We start from the raw sequence: 20358 nt of genomic DNA on the forward strand, positions 1-20358 counted from the left end.
CTCCCGCCCGTTTGGGAGCTTTGGTATAATCCCCATGGTCCTGACGGAGTCCCCAGCATCCACTAGGACGTTTAGAGAAAATAAGATTTTACTTACCGATAAATCTATTTCTCGTAGTCCGTAGTGGATGCTGGGCGCCCATCCCAAGTGCGGATTGTCTGCATTACTTGTACATAGTTATTGTTAAAAAAAAATCGGGTTGTTCTTGTTGTGAGCCGTCTGTTCAGAGGCTCCTACGTTGTCATACTGTTAACTGGGTTCAGATCACAAGTTGTACGGTGTGATTGGTGTGGCTGGTATGAGTCTTACCCGGGATTCAAAATCCTTCCTTATTGTGTACGCTCGTCCGGGCACAGTATCCTGAGGCTTGGAGGAGGGTCATAGGGGGAGGAGCCAGTGCACACCACCTGATCCTAAAGCTTTATTTTTGTGCCCTGTCTCCTGCGGAGCCGCTGATCCCCATGGTCCTGACGGAGTCCCCAGCATCCACTACGGACTACGAGAAATAGATTTATCGGTAAGTAAAATCTTATTTTTACACTCGCAGAAAAATCCCGGGATATTGCACGTGAACGCGCATCATCCCGGGATTTTTCTCAGTGTAAATGGGTACAGGGACAATTTCCCGGGACGAGCATCCCGGGATTTCATCCCAGGTCTAGAGCAGGGTTGAACCCGGGACCGTCCCGGGAAGCTGCCAGTGTAAACGGGTATACCGGGTCAAGGCGACCCGGCACCCGTTCTCTTCATAGGAGGAGGCGGTGCTTGGAGAAGATTATCTCCAAGCACCGCCTCTGGGAGACTCGGCGGTGACGTCACTGACCCGGCAATATGCCGGGTCAGCCCGCTAATGTGAAAGGGTCATTCCCGGGAATGTGTCCCGGCAAATATACCGGGACACATTCCCAGGAATGAACTTTCCTGCGAGTGTAAAAGAGGTATAATACACATACAGACTAGGAGGGGAGAGGGGGCACACTAATAATACACATACAGACTAGGAGGGGAGGGGGGCACACTAATAATACACATACAGACTAGGAGGGGAGGGGGGCACACTAATAATACACATACAGACTAGGAGGGGAGGGGGGCACACTAATAATACACATACAGACTAGGAGGGGAGGGGGGCACACTAATAATACACATACAGACTAGGAGGGGAGGGGGGCACACTAATAATACACATACAGACTAGGAGAGGAGGGGGGCACACTAATAATACACATACAGACTAGGAGGGGAGGGGGGCACACTAATACACATACAGACTAGGAGGGGAGGGGGGCACACTAATAATACACATACAGACTAGGAGGGGAGGGGGGCACACTAATAATACACATACAGACTAGGAGGGGAGGGGGGCACACTAATACACATACAGACTAGGAGGGGAGATGGGCACACTAATACACATACAGACTAGGAGGGGAGGGGGGCACACTAATAATACACATACAGACTAGGAGAGGAGGGGGGCACACTAATAATACACATACAGACTAGGAGGGGAGGGGGGCACACTAATGGGTAGCTATACAGACTAGGAGGGGACGGGGCACATTAATGAATGTACTTTGAACGACACACTACTTTTCAGTGGCCATGCTCCCTTTTTAGGCGCGCGCAACAGTAATCCCATTTTATTTGCCATACCCCCACTTCAAAATTCCCACTTCCACGACCACTGTATGTATGTGTGTATGGGTTTGTTGTTCTGCTCCTCTATTAAGTGGTTGAAGGTAGGCACTAGCTATGACCTCCATGGAGATAGCCACACCCATGGCAAAAGCCACACAACCTATTTATACCACCCGCACCGCAGTGCTTGTCATACCTCCTGCCAAGGCACCCAATAGGCCCTTCATACATTTCAGCTCCAGGCCCATGTGAACCTTAATCTGGCTCTGCGCCGACGGCTACGGTCCCCTCCGCCCCCCCCCCCCTGCGGTTCGCGGAGAGGGCAGGCGGGGGGGGGGGGGCATTGGGGTGGCGGCTTTCCGTACTTTCATCTGTGGTTACGGTTTTTGGATTTTGATGCTGGTTGCACCGGGTCGCGACCTGCCTAATATCCTCGCATGGCGCAGTCTTTGTGTCAGCGCACGCAATTTAAATCTGAGGTTTGCGCTTGGGGTAATTACGACGTGAAGTCCATCGTGTTTGGGGGGTAACGTAATTTTCTTGGGGTGGTGTTTGGGGGTCACCCGGCAGGCCGGACCTCACAGTGGGGTCCCAGACCGTTGGCCCCTCGCAGTTGGCGTTTCTGTTTTGCGCTCCTTGGTAGGGGGGGGGGGGGGTTTCGCTTATGGCAGGGGCTAGTACACCATAGGTCCGCTCCTGTTTTTCGTCACTCCTGCAAATTTGGGAGGCCTGTCTCCCGTCCAGTGACGGTGCCCCAGCCACGAGCGGGTGTTGTAAGTCCGCTCCCGCTTTCCCGCATTAGGTCCAGCGGAGGGTGGTCGCAGAACCGGCTTGGGGCTCGTGTGGGGCCCTATGCCGTTTTTTCCTCTCTTCCCGGCTTGTACTACTTCCCTGTGGGGTTGGTGCCAGGGAACCCGGGCTAGTGCCGCCTTAGCCTACATTTGTCGTATCTTCATGGGGTTTTTCTTTTCATGCTCCATTTCCGATACCGCGCGCGGGGTGAGATTAGTATTTAGGGACTCTGCGTTTTGTTTCGTGAATATGGGCCGGGTACCTCCTTTTTGGTTAACTTATACGTTGGGTCGTATTTGCGCCACTTCCCCTGCATCCCTATCACCTTCAATTTTTCGGGCTTCGATTAGGGGCCTGTTTTATGCTGACAGGTTGGTGCCCCTGGGTTTTTTTCTGTCTCGTGCCTTTTTTGAGAAATCCTGCACTTTCTTGCGCTGGTTCGTACTGTCCGGATCCTGCCCCTTCGGTGTTTCTCGCTACAGGGACTATTTTCTCTTCATGGGTCTGGGAGGCATTTTGGTTTGCAGCTATCCTTCTGTAGGTTGCCAGGTCTTTGTTCAGGGTCCTGGGGGATCCCGTTGCCCCGGTACGCGGCTAGGGCCCTACCGGTTGCCTGAGGTATCAGGGGTTGGCGCTGGGCACAATTGCGGGTTGCTGTCGCCTCCCCACTGACAAGGTACCGACACTTTTGGGGTTTTATTAACGACTGCTGGGGGTAACGCGAAGTTCGGTTTAAGCGGGTGCAGTTGTTGTTAGCTCCTCCCCTTTGGCGAGCAGGTTTATCCCCATGGGTGGCATAGTTTGCAAGAATCCTAGGGGCCCCTGCGGGGTCGACCAGGTAGCGTACCGCAGTTTCCCTTCCCGCGGGATCAGAGATGTTTGGGTGGATTTGGTCTTCATTCCTATAGTTTTTTACGGGGAGGTTCTTGGGGCCTCCTCCTCCTTGTTCCCTACGGTCCCCCCAGGCTTTGCGGCTGTTGCGACATCTGCTTGGCTGCTGGCGGTGCAGTTTTACCATCCCGCTCCGGAGTCGGAATGGGTTGGCGGATGCTTTGTCTCTTTGCAGTTTGATGAGTGCCGTGAGTGGGTTCTGGGGGTGGCGTCATAAGGTTTTCTCATGCCCGTCTTCTGTCGGGCGGATTGCCCAGGCGGGTTGGCTACTCAGACTAGGCACGCGTTGGCTCCTTCCTCGTTGGGGGTGTCGGCTGCGTCCGGGTGTTTTTTCAGTAGGTGGGCTACAGCGGGTAGGTCCCTGGTAGACGGTTTGATGGTTTTCGTGTTCGAGCGTTATCTGGGAGGTAGGTCCTAGGCTGCCCGGTATCCTGCCCTTGCGGGCATTTTCCTTCCGTTCTGGGCTGCGCGAGCTGGTGGACCCCGACTGGTCTTTCGCCCCCTTTCGTGAGCACTTACGGGTTGGGCTAGGGTGCGCCCTGCGCCTGCGGATACCCGTAGGCCTGCTACGTGGCAACTTTTGGCGTAATGGCTGGGTGTGCTGCCTCCTGTCGCCGAGTCGGTGTTGGTGGTGGCCCCTGTTTTAGATTAGCCTTTGCTTTAGCTTTCTTCTGGGTTTGGTGGGTAAGCGAGTAGTAGCAAGCAGCAGGCATTTTCGGGATTTCGGGGCCTTTTCTGTAACGCGGGTTGCAGGGTGGTCGGTTGCTCTGCAGGATGGTGTGATCCAAACCGGATCAAGCAGCTGGGGGTCGCTGGGTGTAATGGGAGGCCCAGGAGGTGGTGGGTGTCTGCACGCTGCGCCTGGCGCATGAGTATAGATGGGCCTCCGGGGGGGCGACCAGTTGCTGATACAGGTGCTCGCTGATCCTCTCACTAATGTACAGTGTTGCTGATGTGTTTGGGTTCGGTACCCATTCCTTGCGGAATGGGGCGGCTGACCATGCAGCAGCCACAGGGTCCGCCACGGCAGCGGTTCAGGAGCGGGGTCGTTGGGGGTATACTTCTTAGGTCCTATTCCTTGCGGATTGGGGTGGCTACCATGCGGCAGCCACAGTGTCCTCCACGGCTGCTGTTCAGGAGCTGGCCCGTTGGCGGTATACTTCTTAGGTCCTATTCCTTGCGGATGGGGGAGGCTGCCATGCGGCAGCCACAGGGGCCTCCACAGCAGCTATTCAGGAGCTGGGCCGTTGGAGATATACTTCTTAGGGTCTATTCCTTGCGGATTGGGGTGGCTACCTTGCGGCAGCCACGGGGTCCACCTCGGCAGCTGTTCAGGAGCAGGGCCGTTGGGGGTATGCTTCTTAAAGGTCCTATTCCTTGCGGACTGGGGCGGCTGACTATGCGGCAGCCACAGGGTCCTCCACGACAGCGGTTCAGGAGCGGGGCCATTGGGGGTATGCTTCTTGCAGGTCCTATTCCTTGCGGATTGGGGAGGCTACCATGCGGCAGCCACAGGGTCCCCCTCGGCAGCTGTTCCGGTGCTGGGCCGGTGGAGGTATACTTCTTAGGTCCTGTTCCTTGCGGATTGGGGAGGCTGCCATGCGGCAGCCACAGGGTCCTCCACGGCGGCTGTTCAGGAACTGGGGCGTTGGAGGTTTACTCCTTATAGGTCCTATTCCTTGCGGATTGGGGTGGCTGCCGTGCGGCAGTCACAGGGTTCTCCACGGCAGCGGTTCAGGAGCTGGGGCGTTGGGGGTATACTTCTTAGGTCCTATTCCTTGCGGATGGGGGCGGCTACCATGTGGCAGCCACAGGGTCTTCCGCGGCAGCTATTCAGGAGGTGGTCCGTTGGAGTTATACTTTTTAGGTCCTATTCCTTGCGGATGGGGGTGGCTGCCGTGCGGCAGCCATAGGGTCCTCCTCGGCGGCTATTCAAGGGGTGGTCCGTTGAAGGTATACTTCTTAGGTTCTATTCCATACGGATGGGGGTGACTACCATGCGGAAGACACAGGTTCCTCCACGGCGGCTATTCAGGAGGTGGGCCGTTGGAGGTATATTTTTTAGGTCCTATTCCTTGCGGATGGGGGTGGCTACCGTGCGGCAGCCACAGGGTCCTCCACGGCAGCTATTCAGGAGGTGCTCCGTGGAGGGATGCTTACTATAAGCCTTCTGCATGTGGATAATGTTTAGTTGCGCCTGTTGCGCTAACCCAAAAACTTGTTTACCCGTCGGTTTTTGAACGGGTAGCGTTCAGGAATCGAGGGTGTGAAGTGAATTTTTTAATTTTCCTCCGAGGGGGCCTAATTACAATTGGCTCATCAAAGGTCCATGGGAGGTTTTTTGAGTTTTCTCCTTCACTTGGGTAATTCTGTTATCTGTCACTTGGTTTTCCTATGTGAGGTATGTCAGTGTGATGATTTTAGGGTGTTTTTCTTTTGCAGCCATCGATGGTTTCAACAGGAATGGCTGGTTTGGCCACTCTTACATTTTTGGGCGGCAGGGCATTACGTGGCGCGTAGGACAGCTGATGTTCTGGGTTATGGCTTTTAGGTGGTCAGGCATCCTCTGCTTGTACTGCATCAGCCGCAGTTTAGACAAGGAGGAAGGGGTTCGTCTTCTCCGGCTGGAGTGTTGCAGGTTTTTCTTACCTGGGGTTTTGGTCCTTTCAGTTAGCTTTCTAGTTTTCCTGGTTTTTATTGGTTTGGATGGCGAGGCGGTTTGTTAAACCTTTGTGGCGGGAAGTCGCTACCAACCAGCGGTCAGATGGGCATAAGTGGTCATTGTGGGGCACCCTCTTTAGAAGGACGGCAGGTGTGTCCTTACCTTGCGGTTGGACATTTAGACGTTCCCCTGCGGGAACCGAACGTTTGCCAGAGAAAAGAGTGGTGAGTCCTGCACAATGCGGGTTAAGCAGGGAGGAGGCGGTGTTGTGGTTTAGTCCCCTCCTCAGGTTTTGTGTTTCAATCTAAATGACTGGAGCTGGTGTCTGGTAGTGACTTTTCCTTTGCCATCCTCCAATATAAGACCAATTCAATTACAATTATAGTTCAAAGAACAGGTCAGCGATCAATAAATATCGTCTGACCTTTAACTACAGCTAACCGTGTCCGTGTTGTTATTTTAGTGTGTCGTTATTTTAGTGGTAAGCTAGCTTAAAGAAGTGTTTATGTCAATCGCAATAAAATTATGGGTGCCTTAGATAAGCTGAAGGCTGCATAAGCCTGAGGCCATATAGGAGCCCAATTTTTTGTGACTGGTTGTTTATGACTAAGCAGTTGCTAGGTAGATCAGTGTTTTCTTGGGTATTTTTCCTATAGGATTATAGGGCTGTCCGTCAAGGGTTTAGGGGTTGGTCTTGGAATAATATATAAGCCATGGTCATGTGCCTCAGACTTCCTCTTGCCATTTTGGAATGCCCTCCCGCCTGCCCTGACTATATTTTTTCCTGCATCTTGTCTTTCTCGGTGGGCTCTTGACAGCCAGATTGGCGGGAAGTCGCTACCAACCAGCGGTCAGATTGGCATAAGTGGTCATTGTGGGGCACCCTCTTTAGAAGGACGGCAGGTGTGTCCTTACCTTGCGGTTGGACATTTAGACGTTCCCCTGCGGGAACCGAACGTTTGCCAGAGAAAAGAGTGGTGAGTCCTGCACAATGCGGGTTATGCAGGGAGGAGGCGGTGTTGTGGGGTTTAGTCCCCTCCTCAGGTTTTGTGTTTCAATCTAAATGACTGGAGCTGGTGTCTGGTAGCGACTTTTCCTTTGCCATCCTCCAATATAAGACCAATTCAATTACAATTATAGTTCAAAGAACAGGTCATCGATCAATAAATATCGTCTGACCTTTAACTACAGCTAACCGTGTCCGTGTCGTTATTTTAGTGTGTCGTTATTTTAGTGGTAAGCTAGCTTAAAGAAGTGATATGTCAATCGCAATAAAATTATGGGCGCCTTATACCCATTTCAGACTTCAGAGCAAGGAATTTGCCGGGATTAGCAAACCGGCAAATTCCCAGGTCTCAGCCCAACCCTGGTATTGAGCAGGGTTGGGGATCTGGAAATTTGTCCCTGGTTGTTTCCATTCACACATGCAGAAAACTTGGGGTTGATGGGCGTTCATGTGCAAAAACAGTGGATTTAGCTGTATGTGTGAAAGGGGTATTATTGTCTGGTTTATTCTGATATCCTACATGTGCAATTTGTGTTGGTTATAGTCAGAAATTAGACTTGTTTTGTAATTATTATTTTTTTACAAATATTGTATAGTTTTTTTATTATTAAATATTAAAATATTTTATATTTTAATTTTGCATTTCTATAACGTGCTCACTGGGACCATACAGGATGCTGAAGTGCTGCATCCTTTAAACACTGAGCAGAAACTAACGAGTGGTCAGCAAATTTACTAAAGGTTCTAAAAATGAAGGCCGTAATTCAGACCTGATTGTAGAAGGAAATTTGTTAGCAGTTGGGCAAAACCAGGGCCCTCATTCCGAGTTGTTCGCTCGTTAATTTTCTTTGCATCGCAGCGATTTTCCGCAAACTGCGCATGCGCAATGTTCGCACTGCGGCTGCGCCAAGCAAATTTGCTAAGAAGTTTGGTATTTTACTCACGGCATTACAAGGTTTTTTCTTCGTTCTGCTGATCGGAGTGTGATTGACAGGAAGTGGGTGTTTGTGGGTGGAAACTGTCCGTTTTCTGGGAGTGTTTGAAAAAACGCTGCCGTTTCTGAGAAAAACGCAGGAGTGGCTGGAGAAACGGGGGAGTGTCTGGGCGAACGCTTGGCGTGTGTGTGACGTCAAACCAGGAACTAAACTGACTGAACTGATCGCAGTGGCAGAGTAAGTGTCGAGCTACTCAGAAACTGCTAAGAAAATTCTATTCGCAATTTTGAGAATCTTTCGTTCGCAATTTTGCTAAGCTAAGATTCACTTCCAGTAGGCGGCGGCTTAGCGTGTGCAATGCTGCTAAAAGCAGCTTGCGAGCGAACAACTCGGAATGAGGGCCCATGTGCACTGCAGGGGGGGGCAGATATAACATGTGCAGAGAGAGTTAGATATGGGTGGGTTATTTTGTTTCTGTGCAGGGTAAATACTGCTGTCTTATTTTACACTGCAATTTAGATCTCAGTTTGAACACACCCCACCCAAATCTAACTCTCTCTGCACATGTTATATCTACCACACCTGGTTTTGCGCAACTGCTAACAAATTTGCTGCTGCGATCAACTCTTAATTAGGCATGAAAAGTGATGATGCTGACAATAGCAACCAATTAGATTCTATCATTTTTTAGGATGCAATAGAGAAATGATAGACTGAATCTGATTGGTTGCTATGGGCAACATCACCACTTTTAGAACCTTTAGTAAATGTACCCCTTATATTGTTTAGCTATGTTGTTGTCATGCCTCTGGTTTTGCATCTCCCTCACTCCTGTCTTACCGACCACCAGCACATTCCTTTATACAATCACAACTGGAGGATATACAGTGCATCTTGAAAGTATTCACAGCACTTCACTTCTTACACATTTTGTTGTTATAGCCTTATTCCAAAATGGAATAAATTAATTTTTTCCCTTAAAATTCGACACACAATACTCCATAATGACAAAACGAAAAAAAGTGTTTTTGAGATTTTTGCTAATTTATTACAAATAAAAAACTTAGAAATCACATGTACATAAGTATTCACAGTCTTTGCCATGAAGCTCTTTGACCAAGACTGCCACAAAAAACAAGCTATATTAACCACTTGCCTGGTGTGGTCGCATCAGATATGACCACACCAGGCTGGGCTGTCCCTAACATGGTCGCATCTGAAGTGACCATGCAAAAATGCCCAGTATGTGGCTGCTAGAAGAGACTGTCCACCAGCTGCAGCACACAGAGGGACCTCGGCCCTTCTGCTTCCTGGTTCTCCCCCCCAGTGCCTGCTGTGCTGCCAATTGCTGCTGATTGGGCAGCCCAGCAGCACCTGCCACCCCGTGTCAGCAGACATTATCAGCTGCTGGGGAAATGTAAAAAGGCAGCCCTCACCTTCCCTGTGTACACCGAGACTGCTGCAGAGAGAAGAAGGAGCTGCAATGGTCGCTACGCTCTAATCATCGGTGGACCAATATACTGGCCATCGCTGTTTAAACCGATATAAATATGTTTTTTTTTTTTCTGAAGAAATTTTATTAGAGAAGGTTTTCAATACAGAGCATACACAACAGTTTAAAGACAAACAAAGCCAATATCATAGTAGTAGTACGTCTGTAGGCTGTAATACAGGGTAACAATACTAGAAAGCATAAAAAGCAGAAACAAGAGGAAAATAGAGGAAAGGAGGGAGAGAAAAATTAGAGGAAAAAAGAAACCTAAAATAGGGGAGATGCTGTCGGTCAATATTCTAGGGAAGATGGAGAGAACTGACGCATATATATAACCTGGATTAAACAGTGGGCAGATACTTAGAAAAACAGAAAAGGCTCATATATATGATCTATCCTATGACTTTCAGTACTACCAAGGCTATGTCAGAAGGACTCAACCTCAGCGTTTCAAAGGTTCATAGAAACGGAAAAGTAAAACAGTCACACAATACAAGACAGGGCGTTTCGGGGAGCAATAAAGGAGGAATAATAATCAGACCAAGGTAACCATTTGAGCAGAGGGGATTGAGAAGCTAAGGAATATTTAACACTCACAGTTTCCATTTCAAAATTGCGCTGGATTGACGCTATAATTTTGGACAAACGCGGTGGGTCTGTTCTTTTCCAATATTGAGCAATGGCGGCCCTAGTGGCTATGAGAATATGTCCTATAACATAAGAGTGTTCAGAGGGTACGGAGTGAGGGAAATAATGCAAAAAAACAATCTCAGGACGAGGAGGGAGGAGCACCTTCGTAACCTTTTCAATCAGTCCAAAGATGTCCATCCAAAGCGGCCTAATAATCGGTCATGTCCAGAATATATGTATTAAGGTACCATCTAATCCACAATGTCTCCAACAGAATTTAGAGGAATCAGGCCAGATCCTATGGAGTTTATCTGGTGTGTGATAAAGGCCATGGATTAGCTTAAACATCATTTCAGTGTGATTAATGCACCGAGACATTTTAAAAATATTCATGAAAATTTTGTTCCATTCATGATCTGCCAGAGGGGATATTAAATTCTGCCTCCCAATGCACTTGAATATGGAGTTTCACATTATTGTACGGAGAGAGGAGAGTAACATACCACTGAGATATACCGCCTTTGTGGTTTATGGAGGAAAATTTAGCCAAGATATATGTAGGGGGAGTAGGGGAGGAGAGAGGGTCAGGTATGTTCATCATTATCCAATGTCGAATGCGTAGATATTTATAAAAGTCCTTTGACGGTATCGAGTGTTGGGATTGCAACTGTTGGAAAGTTTTAAGCCCCGAATTATCGTATAAATCCTTGATCAGTCGAATGCCAAGCTCCCGCCAGCTCCGCAAAGAGAGATTTGGGAGTAATTAAGAAACCGCTAAAAGGGACAAATGTGAGGCGGGCAGAGGGCAGTCACCCAAATTAGTGACCAATCTGTCCCAGACTTTAAGAGAATTAGTTACACTCCTCATAATTTTAGCAGAAGGGGGTCTATGTGAAGGTTTGACCCAAATTAAATCTGGGAGAGGAAAGTCAGAGCATATATGCCTTTCAATATCTACCCAGGGTTTTACAGAATCTGTCCGAAGCCAGTCCTCCAACTGATCAAGGAGACACGCATGTTGGTAAAGTTCAAGATTAGGGAAAGCAAGACCGCCGCTACCTTTGGATCTAAACAAGCGAGTTCTAGCTATCCTGGGGTTTTTACCCTTCCAAATAAAAGTAGACATAACAGAGTAAAATTTGTTAAGTAGAGCAAGTGGAACTAAATAAGGTATGGCTCTGAACAAATAAAGAATTTTAGGGAGGAGCATCATTTTAATCGAGGAAAGTCGTCCTAACCAAGAAATTTCATAATTCGTCCACTGTTTAGTAAGGGCTTTGAACTGATCTAAGAGAGGAAAGTAGTTACAATCAACCGCGGAATGAGATCTGGAGGGGATCCTGATCCCTAGATATTGAAGGGAAGAGTCTTGCCAGGCGTAATTATATGTAGATTGGAGGGATTGAAGTGGGATTGGATCAATATTGAAGGCTAGCGCCTCTGTTTTAGTCGTGTTGAGTTTGTAGTAGGAGACTTCAGAGTAAGCCTGAAGAATATCGTGAATAGCTGGGAGAGAGGACTCAGGTTTAGTTATAAATAACAGGACATCATCTGCAAAGAGGCAAATCTTGTGATGTGTAGGGCCTATATAAAGTCCACTAACAAGGGTAGAAAACCTAATTTTCTCTGCCAGAGGTTCTATTGCTAGAATAAAAATTAGCGGCGAGTGCCGTTGGTGATAGGGAAAAAAGCAGATAGAAACCCATTACTAAAAACGCGCGCTGAGGGTTGTGTGTATAGATGCAGAACATTTTGTAAGAATTGTCCCGAGAACCCAAACCTGGCAAGGACTTCGGACATGTATAGCCAATGAATCCTGTCGAAAGCTTTCTCCGCGTCAAGAGAGAGCAGTAGTAGGGGCTCCCGAAGTGCGGAGTGGGCTTCTAGAAGAGAGAATACTCTCCTAGTATTATCAGGGGCTTGACGGCCGATAGTGAAACCCACCTGATCTTGATGTATCAAAGTGGGGATCAACGGATTAGTCTATTTGCAAGCAGTTTGGCATACAGCTTAATATCTGTGTTTAGAAGTGCTATGGGTCTATAATTTGCGCAGAGAGACGGGTTCTTGCCAGGCTTGAGAATCGTGATCACCTGAGCCTCCAACATTTCTCCAGGGAAAGGGTTAGTGGAGGCATCATTGTACAAATTAAGAAGAAGTTGGGAAAGTAAATCATGGAAGGTAATATAAAAGAGATTAATAAACCCATCTGGGCCGGGGGCTTTGTCCTTTTTGAGGGCTTTCAGAGAGGCATGGATTTCATTCTCAGTCCAGGGTGTGCAAAGTGTGGAGGCATCATCGGGGGAAATAGAAAGTAAATTAATGGAATCCAGGAAAGACCGTATAAGCTGTATGGAAGGTTGAGGGGTGAGGGGGTCGTGTTTAAGGTTATATAGTTTCCTATGGTATGAAGCAACTTGGTTTGCAATATCTTTAGGGTTCAGGGACAGTGATCCATCTGGGTTAGTCAAATTTTTAATTCTATTGATAAGATTTTTCCCTCTAAGTTTCCGCCCCAATAGTTTACCAGCCCTATTGCCTAATGTGTAATATTTTTGGTTTAAGTTGGAGACCGCTCTTTGGACATGTGAGAGGTACAGACTATTCAGTTTCCTCTTCGCTTCAGTCAGGGACGTAAGAATGAGATCGTCTGTAGGGGACTGTTTATATTTAGTTTCTAAAGTCGTCACCACCAACTCATAAGCCAATTGGACTTCCCAGTCACGGCGTGCTATATGAGCCGAAGCATGGATAGCTGCTCCTCTCAGGACTGCCTTAAGGGCACACCAATGATTGGAGATAGAAGTATAAGCAGGACTATTGGTATCCAGATAAGAAGACAAGGCCTCTCGTAATATAGAGACTCCGTCCTCATCTTTCAAAATGTAATCCCGCAACCTCGAAGGGCGAGGAGGCGAGGTAGACGGTTTGTATGATCAGGACCAAATTAAAGGTGCATGGTCAGACCACGAAATCGGCAATATTTTAACGGTAGGGATCGATTGTAATGTCCATTTATCCGTCAGGAGCAAATCGATCCTAGAATAGGATCTGTGCACTGCCGAATAAAACGTGTAGTCTCTGGCACCAATGTTTCTGACTCTCCATGCGTCATATAAATCGAATTCAGTCAGTAAGTATGAAAAGGAGGAGGCTAGAGATTTGGCCGCGTTGGCAGATTGTTTATCAAGTTTCGAGGATTTATCTAAATGAGGGTCAGGAGCTAAGTTAAAGTCACCCATAAGAAAAGTCGCACCTTTCCTAACCCTGTACAACTTTTGAAAAAAGGATTTTAGGAACCGGGGTTGATTGGAATTAGGGGCATAAAGGGAAACCAAAGTAACATACCTAGTTCGCAACTTCCCCACTAGAATCAGATATCTGCCATTGCCGTCCACCCACTTACCCTCCAATTGAAAAGAGCACGATTTATGAAATAGAATAGCGACTCCATTTCTTAAACGGTCCACAAGAGACATAATGAACTGGGTAGTTGGTATTGGAGAATTGTGGGGGAGAGTGCAACGGAAAGTGGGATTCCTGTATAGCCACTACATCCGCCCTTTGGTCAGCAAAATATTTCAGAGCCAAACGTCTCTTGTGTGGTGAGTTGAGCCCTTTCACATTAAGACTTAAAAAAGTGGCCATGGGGAAGGGTATGACAGAGTGGTACATAGCACAGCGGAAAGCATCAGTAGCAATTGTGTCAAAATACCATACATATCGACATAGCTCTCCAAAAAGAAAAAAACACAGTCAGCATCAATAAAGAAAAGGACATAAGAAAAAGAAACATAACAAAGAATAAATCAGGGGAAAAAAACAGAAATAGCATACATAGAGGAGCTAGAGGTACCGTCACATGGGTATCGTGATGGGCAAATACAGGTGGGTGGCGTGTCAGCCTAAAATACCCACAGTCGCTTCCAAACCAGAGCACAATTAACAGTTAATAATCAACCAAAAAAGTAAAGTAAGGTCATCCCAAAATGAGAAGAAATAGACATTTGCTATGCATTTAAAACAAGAAACAAGAACAATTCTACCTCGGCCTAAGATTAACGGGAACATTGAGATATCAGGCAAATAACAAAGCCTATAAGGCAATAATCATGTAAACACAGATAAACCTGTAAAGAAAAAAAAAGCTAAACAATAGCTGTCTTATGAGTAGCACAAGGCAAGCTTCAGCCCGGAACTAATGTCCATTCTTGGGCAATTCGTTTCGGTGATGTAGCGGAGGGAGTGGGTTGTATATCAAGAAGGATGTCCCATTTTTTCAGGACTTTAGGCTTATCCTCAGGGGTGTTGATAATAGTGGTAGTACCATTACGTAGTACTATCAGCTTAGTAGGGAATCCCCACTTATATTGGACCGTAGCTTTCCGTAGGGCTGACGTAATAGCGGAAAATGAACGTCTTTTAGCCAGAGTCACTTGGGACAGGTCCGGGAAAAGTTGAAGAGAATCTAGGCAAGACGCCGTAGGTGAGGAGGGCATTGCTGCACGCAAGATCTTCTCTTTAATATGAAAAAAGTGAACTCTGAGAAGGGTATCACGGGAGGCCTGAGCAGGTGCTTGTCTTGACTTTGGAAGTCTATGAATCCTGTTGATCAGAAGATCAGGTAGCGGAGCATCTGGTAACACTTTATGAAAAAGATCAGTGGCGTAGACATATAGGTTAGCATTAGAAACAGCATCAGGGATGCCTTGTATTTTGATGTTGTTCCTACGTGAGCGGTCCTCTAAATCCGTAGTTTTCTCGCGGATGTAGGAGACTTCATCTAGGAGAGAGTCGTATGCAGTGATTAGATCATTGTGCAACGCGACCAGCTCCTCCATCTTATGCTCAATATGGTCCGTCCTGTTACCAATTTCAGCGATGTCAGAGCGAAGAGATTGGATGTTAGATTTAAGCTCGGCCGAAATATCAGACTTGAAAGAGGCTAACAGGGAATGGATAGAGCGTAGCATGACCGGACCATCCTGGGAATCCATATCAACTTGTGCGGCATTAGCCGGGTTGTATAATGTTGATGAAGTTGTTTGAGACAGTTGAGCCGGAGTTGACGAGGGAAGGGATGAACGGGGCTTGGCTCCGGAGGAGGAGGGCCCAAAGAAATTCACTTGCGGAGCAGATTTATATCCCTTCGTCTTCTTTGGAGGCATGTCGAGATGCCCCAAGGGGGATTAGTAGATCATATAGGTGAATGGAGGATTACCTTAGCAAATGGTTACTCAGGCAGGAAGCGACGTTGAGGTAGACATGATGTTAGAAGGACATATCCTCATGGTGAAGTCGCATCATAGGCACTGTAGTTGTTAACAATGGTCGTAAAATGGCGCCGTCCTGGAAGATCAGATTATATGTATAAGAACAAAGTGGGGGCACGGGTGCCATGGGCCTTCCCCAGTTCCACACCTTAAAACTCCCAGCTTGGACCAGCCAGCAGCCAGGGTCTGCAGTGTAGATGCTCACAAACAACTAGGGAGGCACTGAGGAGTGTGTTAACCGGGGGGATAGCTGGTTTACAAGGGCCAGTGTTCTAAATATGTTTTTTTTTAAATAAAATTATGTTGGATCTGTTTTAAATAAATATTCTTAACCTACTGTAATTCAATCATAAAAGAATAACAATTTATAAGTAGTTTTTGAAAAAATATTAGTCAGTTCAGGGATGTCAGTAATGTCTGAGGAAGCCGCTGATTGAGTGATTGAAAGTGAGAAAACGTGTTACATTACGGCCCCTACAGTGTCTGGACTACTGCCAGAGAGCTGACCTGCATGAGCACGTAATCATCTTTGCCCTCTGTGTCTATCTGGAGTCCCATGCTAGAGCTCTGCTCAGAGGATCTACCCAGCAGCTGGGAACATCCTAATAAGGAGAGTGTCTGGATCACTGACAGAGAGCTGACCTGGATGAGCAGGTAATCATCTTTGCCCACCGTTTCTAGCAAGCCAGAGCTGTGCTCAAAGGATCTAACCAACAGCCGGGAACATCCTAATAAGGAGAGGTATACAGCACTTATGAACACTGCAAGATAAAAAGCCTTTATTATCACTATGCTGTGAGATTTTCAGTCAGAAAATTCTCTGCACAGAGTTATAAATTACAGCGCTGTAGTCATAAGTGATCCATCATCATCAGCATTGGAGTGATTACTATTTGCAGCTATATGGACACTAAGCCTCCTGGGGAGTGGTGCTTTGTATAAAAGCTCATATTATATTTTACTTCATATATGTTGTGGATTTTTAATATATTCTTTGTCCAGTCGACTGTGGGGTATATGATATTATTGTTTTAATAAACTGAAATTGTGTTTTTTTTTACTTTACAAGCGCATGTGTCATTGATTATTTTCTGAGTTCAGGGGTGTCACTATGCCTTGTGACACCCGGTGTGTGTGGTGAACAATACCCTGGAAAAAGTGGGGCATTGCCTTTCTGGTAGGGGCATGACCTCAAGGAAGGGCCCTCACATTTCGACCCCCGTTTTCATCACTCCTGGGGTCATGAAAATATTGGGCTGCCCCCAGAGACTGTTTGTCTGCAGTGCCCTGTGACAGGAGCCGAGTGCTGCACATCATTTTATAGTGCAGCACCAGGCTCCTGTTCCTGAGCAGATGTCAGCATTTTGGTATCACCCATCAACAGCTGAAATCTAGGACTTTGCCCCACTGCGGATTGGGGTGTGATAAACAGATCAGTATGATGCTGCAGTCATGGGGGAATCATTCGGAGTTGATCGCTCACTAGCTACTTTTTGCAGCCTTGCAAACACATAGTCGCCGCCCACTGGGGAGTGTATTTTAGATTTGCACGTTTGCGAACGCCTGTGCAGCCGAGCAGTACAAAAACATCTAATGCAAAATCCCAGTGACATCTGTAAAGGATCACAAAATGATTTATCATATACATCATATCTGACGAAAACCTGTATAATTATCACTCAACTTAAATTTGCAGTTACAGGGAACAATTTTATTTTACACCAATAGAATGGCTGCTGAATGTCAGTATAATAACCATTAATGTTTTATTTGTGCTTGATATGATAACTTTTTCTAACATCTTCTGTCATTGTCTGTCTCTGCAGTCTCGGGATCAGAAGTTGGTTGGAAACAGAAGAGAGGCATCCAGATATGGTTCCTTGGCAGGTTCTTTAAACATTGCAGCCACTTCACTCAGCGCTATTCTCCTTGTTCTGTGGATTATCGTCATAGCGACTGGAGTACTTCAATCCTGATTGGATCACTGGCTGAGAGATATACCCCTTGACACATATCGCCTAAAGAGTATATGTAGTCATATCATACTGAGTGCCTGAAAATTCTTATACTCTTTCATTGTCATTAATAACCAATTGAAAGGAGTATTATTATTGACATGATTTGAATTACATTACAACAAAATAAATATACATTTATTTTATATATTGTGTATATGGTATATTCTTTAGATTCTCGGTAGGATTTTGTTGCTTCTGTTTCCAGCTGTTTCAAACAAAAATTGTGAACCCCAAAATAGGCCAATCCAATAAGTAATCCGGAACTTCCTCCAAGGAACTGCATAAGGTAAACCCCTCCTTCAGAATTTACAATTTATAAATTTATGGAGATTACAACACCCAAGAGACAAATATTATACCTTTTTTTCTCACACCAATATCACACTTATTTCAAGGGTGTCTAAACTAAAAAAACATATACTGTAGGACAGAAATCATGTTCTAATCTTCTTTATTTGAGGCTTTAGGGTCAATCCAATTAGGGGTGATGTTCTTGTCCCGTGCAGTAAGCATGGCTATATACAACACTTATGGTACTGCCGAACTTGTTGATTGTTCTTTTCAGCCCAATTTTGCATACAAAAATCAGTGAGTCAAGTGCTAGATTGGGTTGTGAGGCTGTTCCTGGCATTTATACGCCATGGTAACGTCAACTTGCCCCCTTTGCCCCTAATTGAATTGACGCCTTTGTGTTAGCTTTGTAGCAAAATTTATGAGGGGTAGTTATAAAAAATGACAGTATTTATTGGTATAATATATACAGCACAAGCAGATGACTCTGGAATGTCACTATTCAAAATGGATAACCCCAAGCTACTTTTTAATACATTTAAATCGCTTCTTGTACCTCCCTCACCCAACCCATCAGCCACTGTCAGTGCGCAAGATCTTGCTTCCTAATTCATGGACAAGATTGATAAGATCCAAAATGAAATGATATGGTCTTCCACAGCAAGTGACCTGCTCAATTCCCTGCCTGAACCCTCTAACACCTTCTCTTCATTTGATCGTATAAATGAAGATGAAGTATCTGCACTATTTTCATCTGCCTACTCTACCATCTCTCCCCTTGACTCTATACCCTCACAAACTAGTAAAGCTCTGTCTGCTGTGTTCATCCCAACCTTAACTAAAATCTGTAATCTCTCTCTATCTACTGGTATCTTTCCTTCTCTGTACAAGTATGTAGTGATTACTCCCATTCTGATAAAACAAAACTCTGACCCTAACTCTCTCTCATACCACTGCCCCATCTCTCAGCTCCCATGCCCCTCCAAGCTACATGAGAGACTTGCCTACACTCGCCTCACACACTTTCTTAACTCACATAGCCTACTGGACCCATTTCAGTCAGGATTTCGTGCCCAACACTCCACAGAGACAGCACTGACTAAGGTAGTGAATGATTTGGTCACTGCTAAATCTAAAGGCCATTACTCACTACTTATTCTCCTTGATCTCTCTGCTGCTTTTGACACTGTTGGCCACTCTCTTCTCATACAAACACTACAATCCTTAGGTATTCAGGACACAGCCCTTTCTTGGTTCTTGTCCTACCTATCTAATCGCTCCTTCAGTGTTATTAGAGAGAGAATTGCTTTTTGTCAAACTTTGACAGGTACCACGCCTCCTTTTATAGCCCTGCCCCCTTTTAATTGTGTTTGATATAAAACTGATATCATATGATATAAAACTGATATCAAAAGATCATTGATTTGCTATTGAGAAAAAATTTCAGCCCTTAGACAATCAGCGCATAAATTAAATGGCTAACTGAAAGAAGCTGATGAAAAAAGCATATTACACTGTGTTAAACCCCGGAAGTTATTGCGGCGTTGAAAAATATTATAAGGCGAATAAAGATGTGTTTAAAAGAAGCAATGTTAAAAAATGGTTACAACAAGAAGATGTTTATATGTTGCATAAGCCGGCGCGAAAAACCTATAAAAGGAACATGATATGCGTATCAGATATAAATCAGCAGTAGCAATGCAATCTGGTCTCGTTCATAGACCTCGCGAAGTACAACGATGGCTTTAAATATATATTAACCATTATCAATATTTTGAGTAAGAGAGCGTGGGCTGTCAGTCTAACAACCAAGAATGCTACAACAGTCGCTAGTGCTTTTGAAAAAATATTCCAACAGGGTTGCATACCAAAGAAGTTGCAAACTGATCACGGTAAAGAGTTTCTAAACGAAGTCCTAAAAAAAGTGTTAGAAAAATACGACATACAACATTTCACAACCAATAACAATGTGAAAGCGGCTGTTATAGAACGCTTCAATAGGACTTTAAAAACACGGATGCGGTGCTATTTCACAGCACAGAACACTTACAGATATATAGATGTTTTACAAGATTTCATATACAGCTATAATAACACATACCATAGAACGATTAAGTGAACCTCTCTAACACTTTGAGAATCTTCAAGATGACGTATGGAGAATACTTTAAGACTAAAAAAACCATGCCGCATTTGGCCGTTGGTGAACATGTATGCATTTCCAAATATAAGGATATATATCAGAAAGGGTATGAACAGAATTTTTCTGAGGAAATTTTTGTAATACAGGACGTGAACACTAAAGGGCTTAAGCCGCTTTACACGTTGGTGGATCTCTACGGTGAAACCATTACAGGTTGTTTTTACCCTGAAGAACTTCAAAGCATCCCCAAAAACTATAATAGAATTTACAAAGTGGAAAAGGTTTTTAAAAATAAGACGGTCAGAGGTCGAAAATACACGTTAGTCAAGTGGCGCGGGTACCCCACAAAATTTAACAGTTGGGTCGACGCATCAGAGATAAAAGATATATAAAATGCGAGTATCGCCTCAGCGGAAACATTTCTGCTAAATAAGATTTCTAACTACACAACAAAACTTGCAAATACAGTAGACTTAGGCGGTGGGTGGGAAGTCGATCTTACAGAGATACAATACCCGCACACGTGGAATACTTTGGATATACAAGATTGTAGGTTACAAATAACACAGGACGGCATG

The 20358-nt window shown here is 45.7% G+C and overlaps 2 long non-coding RNA genes across 3 annotated transcripts in view; one reads left to right on the plus strand and one right to left on the minus strand.

Annotated features, from left to right (window-relative positions):
* LOC134969038 (uncharacterized) overlaps window positions 1-17238 on the plus strand; it is a 56898-nt gene extending 39660 nt beyond the window's left edge. Inside the window, exon 4 of the long non-coding RNA XR_010189381.1 lies at window positions 17155-17238. This is a non-coding gene — a long non-coding RNA (uncharacterized LOC134969038). The remainder of the gene's footprint in view (window positions 1-17154) is intronic.
* LOC134969036 (uncharacterized) overlaps window positions 17025-20358 on the minus strand; it is a 60632-nt gene continuing 57298 nt past the window's right edge. For both annotated transcript variants that reach the window (XR_010189380.1, XR_010189379.1), the window contains exon 4: window positions 17025-17346. This is a non-coding gene — a long non-coding RNA (uncharacterized LOC134969036). The remainder of the gene's footprint in view (window positions 17347-20358) is intronic.

This window comes from Pseudophryne corroboree, chromosome 11 (assembly GCF_028390025.1).
Source record: "Pseudophryne corroboree isolate aPseCor3 chromosome 11, aPseCor3.hap2, whole genome shotgun sequence".
In the NCBI taxonomy this organism is placed as follows: Eukaryota; Metazoa; Chordata; class Amphibia; order Anura; family Myobatrachidae; genus Pseudophryne; species Pseudophryne corroboree.